This window comes from Canis lupus, chromosome 1 (genome assembly GCF_003254725.2).
Source record: "Canis lupus dingo isolate Sandy chromosome 1, ASM325472v2, whole genome shotgun sequence".
Lineage (NCBI taxonomy): Eukaryota > Metazoa > Chordata > Mammalia > Carnivora > Canidae > Canis > Canis lupus.
Genome location: NC_064243.1, coordinates 113,778,382 through 113,785,021, shown reverse-complemented (window position 1 = coordinate 113,785,021; position 6,640 = coordinate 113,778,382). Strand labels below are relative to the sequence as shown.

At 45.3% G+C, this 6,640-nt stretch overlaps 1 long non-coding RNA gene across 1 annotated transcript; it reads left to right on the top strand.

The window, feature by feature from the left end:
* Positions 1-258: 258 nt before the first annotated feature.
* On the top strand, positions 259-6,414 carry LOC125752702 (uncharacterized). The gene is made up of 2 exons (XR_007402822.1): positions 259-973; positions 3,328-6,414. It is a non-coding gene; the product is annotated as an uncharacterized LOC125752702 (long non-coding RNA).
* Positions 6,415-6,640: the final 226 nt, after the last annotated feature.

Below are 6,640 nucleotides of genomic sequence, written 5' to 3'. Positions count from 1 at the left end.
TGATGTTTGTCTCACTCACCTCAGTATCCCCAGCCACAGAGCTGGATATGGAAACTTATTCACCTACCTACACTAAACTTAAGATCTGTGTGCTTTACGGTATATATTAGTGTACTCTAGTGAAAATAAATGTTCTTAACACAGAAAGGTAGAGTTTTTTCTGAAAATTCTGTACATACAGAGCTGAAGGACGTCAGAGAAAAGTCAGATAGAGTGAAACCTTGAGCCACCTCTGGCCCTCCCAACAGAAGGCTGGATGCCAGGAGAAACTTCTGGCTGGGAGCCCTGGATAGTGGCACCACGGAGAGAGGGGGAAGCAAGAAAAGGTGGGGCTTGATGCTAGGCCATTCTTGGTGATGAGTCATAATTGACTGTAAAATGTCAATGTAAGCAGACACCTGGAGTGGCACACATACTGCTTCTCCCATCAAGAGATGATTGAGTGCCCTCTCCTTGAATCCAGGCTGTCCTTCTTGATTTAACCACAGAATAAAGAGGAAATGGCCTTCTGGCCTTCTGAGGCTAGATTGTTAAGAAGCTTTCCAGTTTCTGATGGGGTCTTTTGGAAAGCTCACTCTTGGGAGTGCTGCCTCTTGGAACCCAGCCACCATTTTGAAGAGCCTAAGACACATGGAGAACCACATATGGGTACTCTAGCCATAGCCTGTGGCCATAGTCGGTGTCAACGGCCAGCCATGTGAGTGAGCCATCTTGACATCCAGCCAGTCGGGCCTCCAGGTGACTGCAGACCCAGCTGATATCTGACTGCAATGGTATGAGTGTCCTTTAGCAAGAAGTGCCCAGCTGAGCCTAGTCAACCCATAGAAATGGTTCTATGACATAATAATAATAATATTGACATAATAATAACTTGACATAATAATAACTTGTTGTTTTAAGCCACTAAGATTTGGGTGGTTTGCTTGCAGCAGATGACTGGAGCCATTGGGATGCCTCCAGTGGCTCATGTGAGGTGAATACAGAAACCTTTCCCCTAATCTTTTTTTTTTTTTTTTTTTTATTTATTTATTTAAGTCACAGACAGAGAGAGAGAGAGGCAGAGACACAGGCAGAGGGAGAAGCAGGCTCCATGCACTGGGAGCCCGATGTGGGATTCGATCCCGGGTCTCCAGGATCGCACCCTGGGCCAAAGGCAGGCGCCAAACCGCTGCGCCACCCAGGGATCCCTTCTTTCCCCTAATCTTAAATATGTGACTGCAATGTTGGAATTCCTTGAAGGTGACGGGTGGACACAGCAGTGTATCTACAGCCAGGAGGCATCCAATGGATGGCAAGACCAAGCACGATAATCTGCAGTCTTTTTTTAGGGCTCACTCAGTTAAATGGAGGACCTGAAACCTACTTCACAGGGGTGTTGTGAAGATTCATAGAAATCGTGTAGGTAAAGCCCTCAACACAGGGTGTAACACATAGCACGGGCCCCCTAGAAGGTTAATGGTAACTCATTCACCATGCAGGTCGCCTGTTACGATGCATCTGACTACAGATAAGAGGACCCACAAATCAAAAGGGCTTGAGTCAGAAGGAAACATGTTATTTCACAGAGGAAGAAATCCGGGGATGCCTGGGTGGCTCAGCAGTATAGCTCCTGCCTTCAGCCCTGGGTGTGATCCTGGCGTCCTGGGATCGAATTCCACATCGGGCTCCCTGCATGGAGCCTGCTTCTCCCTCTGCCTGTGTCTCTGCCTCTCTCATGAATAAATAAAATCTTAAAAAAAAAAAAAAAAAGGAAAAAGAAAGAAATCCAGAGGTAGGCTGTCCCAGGTTTGTTAAATTCAAACATTTAAGAGAAATTGAATGAAAATATACTTCAATCAAAATTTTACTTAAAGGGATGCCTGGGTGGCTCAGCGGTTGAGCATCTGCCTTTGGATCAGGATGTGATCCTGGAGTTCCAGGATCAAATCCCACATCGGGCTTCCTGCATGGAACCTGCTATTGCCTCTGTCTCTGTGTGTCTCTCATGAATAAATAACATCTTAATTTTTTTTAACTTATAAATACACATTTATTGAATGCCAACTAATTGCTAGGCACAGCTCTAGTAGCTGGAGATACTAGATACAAAGTCCCTTGGTGGGGTGTGGGGTGGGTAGTGCTCAGTGACATTATCAACAACTTAGGTCCTTTTTCTTTTCTGCCCTATCAGCCTGACAGTGGGATCACCAGACAGTGGCACCTGCCCCTGGTATCATCTAACACAGCAAATCCAGGGGAAGAACAAGGATTCTTCAGGATCTTTTCTTCTTCTTAAGATTTATTTATTAATTTGAGAGAAAAAGAGAGAGCGGATAAGCAAGAGGGGGAGAGGGAGAGAGAGAATCTTAACCAGACTCCATGCTGAGTGTGGAGCCCAACACGGGGCTCAATCCCAGGACCCCAAGATCATGACCTGAGCTGAAACCAAGAGTCAGATGCTTAACTGACTATGCCACTTGTACGCCCCTGGGCCCATCTCCTCTTCTTCTTCTTTTTTTTTTTTTTAATTAATTTATTTATTCATGAGAAACAGAGAGAGAGGCAGAGACAACAGGCAGAGGGAGAAGCAGGCTCTAGGCAGGAAGCCAGACGTGGGCCTCGATCCTGGGTCTCCAGGATCACGCTCTGGGCTGAAGGCGGTGCTAAACCGTCAAGCCACCCAGGCTGCCTGGGCCCATCTTTTTTTTTTTTTTTTTTTTTTAAAGATTTTTATTTATTCATTCATGGGATCTCCGGCCCATCTCTTCTTCTTCTTTTCTTCTTCTTCTTCTTCTTCTTCTTCTTCTTCTTCTTCTTCTTCTTTCTTCTTTCTTCTTTCTTCCTCTTCTTCCTCTTCTTCTTCTTCTTCTTCTTCTTCTTCTTCGCCGGCCCATCTCTTCTTAATTCAGCCTTATTGAGGCATAATTTAATGCCTCAATAAAATATAACCCATTTTATGTGTGTAATTCAATGAGTCCCAAAAGGTTCTCTCTTGCCCTTTGCTGTTCTAAGATAAAGTTTTGTCTCTTATTTTTGTATGCCTAAACACTGTCTCCTTGTGCCTGGTTTTGAGATTTATATAAATATGTCATTTTAAAAACAGATTTTATTTATTTATTCATGAGAGACACACAGAGAGAGGCAGAGACATAGGCAGAGGGAGAAGCAGGCTCCCTGCAAGATGCCTGATGTAGGACGAGATCCTGGATCCTGGGATCACACCCTGAGCCAGAGGTAGATACTCAACCGTTGAGCCACTCAGGCGTCTCTAAAAATGTCATCTTAAATGGAATCTTCTGAGATTTGTTCTATTCACTCCACATTATTTTTCTTTTTGTGCATCTGCAGGTTTTTCCTTTCCACTGGTGTAAAATACTCTTCTGTGTGGCTATACCACAGATTATCCCTTCTCTCAATGGACATCAGATTTGTTTCCAATTTTCTGCTGTTGAACAGCATCACTACAAGTGTTGCTGGACACCTCACCTAGAGTGCATGCCCATGTTTCTTCTGGGGAAGTGCCTAGGGGATGGAGATGCAGAGTAGAAGGGACTCAAATCTTCAACCTGGCTGAACTTTCAAAGTAATACCAAACCATTCTCCAGAGGGTTGTAGTGACTTGCTCTCCCACTTGAAGCATGTGAGATGCCGTGGTAATCCCTGTCCTCACCTGTGGTCATCCTAAATTTTGCCAATTTGAAGACATAATATAGAGCCTCAGTGTGGCCCTTTCTTTTCTCCTCTAGGTATTTATATAGTTACGGGCTGGCTTTGGTCAGATGGGTGGGATCAAGATAGAAGAGGAGGGGAACGTAGTGATTGTAATTTTGAGTCTATGATGGATGGGGATACGGGCAGGGTGGGGAACAAACAGAAGGGATGTGGTGGATGGTGGGGGGATAGGGCAAGCAGGCTGGGATAAGACGAAGATGATCTCAGTGTGGTCTTCACCCGTCTTCCCTTGATTATAAAACTATTGAAGCAACAGAAGAATCTGAAAGAAGACGACCAACAAACTATTCCTTAATGACATTTTTTAAAAGCATTGTTTCTAAGCAATTAAAAGAAATCTCAGACTGTGAAAAATCTTTGCCAAAATCTGTGTCGTACCAATAACAGCTGGTATGTATTAACAAAGATAAGTCCCCATTCAGGACTGTGCCATCAGCAGGGGTGCCTGGGTGGCTCGGTCAGTTAAGCATCTGCCTTCCGCTCAGGTTGTGATATCAGGGTCTTGGGATCAAGCCCTGCATCAGGCTCCCTGCAGAGCCTGCTTCTTCCTCTCCCTCTGCCTGCCACTGCCCCTGCTTGTGCTCTGTCAAATAAATAAAATCTTAAAAAAAAAAACAAAAAAAACCCTTCAGAACTGTGCCATCAAAAGAGGACACATGCTAAGAGAGGAGCCCTGGGTAACTCAGGGGCAGAGGCAGAACAATTCTACGAAGAGAGCGATGAGACCCACAGCATGGTTACTGCCCGTCCAGTGAAATGGGAAGAAATAAGACCTCTAAAGCTACCTTCTCAGTGCAGTTCCAGACTTGGAAGATGTGCACGGCCTACATCTTACTTGCCATTTTTCATTCAGTTAACAAATATTTAGTAATCCTGTGCCAGGTTCTGGAGATGTAGTGGTGACCAGGACAGACTTTGTCCCCATCCTCATGGATTTATCTGTCTAAAGAGGGAGACAGACAGGAGATGCTGACGTCACAGATGGTCAAGGCTGACATGGAGGAAATCGACTTGTAGAAGCACAGAAGGGGCACCTGGCCCCCTTACCCCCTGGCCCTGCTCCTAGGGTGGGGAGAGTCAAGGAAACCTTCCTGGAGGAGGAGACATCTCAATTGAGACCTGAAAGATGTACAGTTAGTTGTGAGGAGGGGGCTGGGAGAAAGAGGGGTGCTCCAGAAAAAGGAAAAAGCATGTAGGATACTTAGAGGTGACAGGGAGTCTGGAATGTTCCAGATCGGCACCATCCAACAGAAACAGAAACAACAAGAACCCCAAATGTGAATCACAACGTCATTAAAAAATTTTTTTGTAGTCATGTTAAATAAAAACCCAGCTGAAATTAATTTTAATAATATATTTTATTTAACCTGATATATCCAAAATATTACCATATTAACATGTGGTCAATATAAAAATTATTAATGAGATATTTTACATTCTTTTTTTTGTACTAAGTCTTTGAAATCTGGTGGGTATCTTACACTTCAGGTGTATCTCAATTCACACAAGCCACATTTCAGGTACCTGATAGCCACGTGTGCCTGGTATCAAGTGCACTGAACTGTGCAAGACCCTTGCTACTCAAAGCGCTGGCATCACTTGGGAGCTTGCTAGAAATGCAGAATTTCAGGCCCTTCTCTAGCTCCACTAAGTCAGAGTCTGCATTTTTACAAGATCCCAGGGGATTTATATATGCATTAGTCTGAGAAAATGGGTCCAGTTCTGCCCAGAACACTTCTGTGGCTTTCTATTGCCCTCATGATAAATGCCCAGCTCCTGACCTTGGCAATCACTCACTCATTCATGCGTTCATCACCACCATTGAGCATCTACTGAGTCCCAGGCCCTGTACTGGGTGACGCCGGGGACACAGCAGGGATAAAGACAGACTTGATTCCTGCTCTCATGGAGCCCCCAGGCCATGAATCCAGAAGTACCCAAGTCCCTGTTTCATTTTGACTACGGTAAGGATAGTGTGCTTGAAGTGAAGTTACAGAGTGCAAGTTCAGGAGGCCTGACCTGGTTTGAGTGGAGGGGGCATCCAGAAAATAATCCAAATAAGGGAAGAGGCCACTATCATGGCAAAATGCCACAAGCAGATTAAATGTCTCATTGCAGAGGGCGGGCCAGCCAAGCTTGTCCACACTCACTAAGAGGGATCATTTTCAGGTTTTGGAGCAACCAGGAGAAAGGCCTGGGGGATAGGGTTACAGGAGTCGAGCCAGGGACAGAGGCGGGTCACACACAGATCCATCTGCATTTGGAAAATGAGAGGAAAGGGAAGAGAGAACCAGGAAGGTGGTCATTTGCCAGCAGGGGTAGGACTTAGGGACAGAAACTGCAGGCGATCTTTTGCTTAAAAAAAAAAAAAAAAAAAAAAAGCAGGGGGGTCTTCTAATAAAACATATCTGGGTTTGCTTTAAAGTAACTGAGCCAGGGAGCAAATGTGCAGCCAGAGTGGCCACAATGGATGAAGCCGGGAGATAGGGACATGGGCATCCACTAGACTTTTCTCTCTGCTTTTGTGTTTGTTTGAAATTTTCCCTAAAAGCAAAACAAGTTAAGTGTTGTTCTTTACAAATGATTGGGGCTGTTGAAAATGATTTTAGTGGATGGAGGAGAAAGTAATTTAAGCCCTTCCTTGGAAAAGAAGGAAGTGCATTATCAGAAGTGTTGGGCACCTCCGTTAAGAATGGGGCCCGGGAGGAAGGTGGTGGAAGGCAGGCAATGCAAGTGACCAGACTCTTGGGTTCAAACCCTGGTGCCAGGGAACCCGAAGCAACTGATGTCAACTCCAAATGCCTCACTGAAACCTGGGGCTGACGACAGTAGCTGCCTGAGGGCTGTGCGGGTTACTGAGTGCACGTATGCCAAGGGCCGAGGACGGTGCCCGTGCGAAGAAGGTGCCGTGTAAACGTGGGCAGTTGTT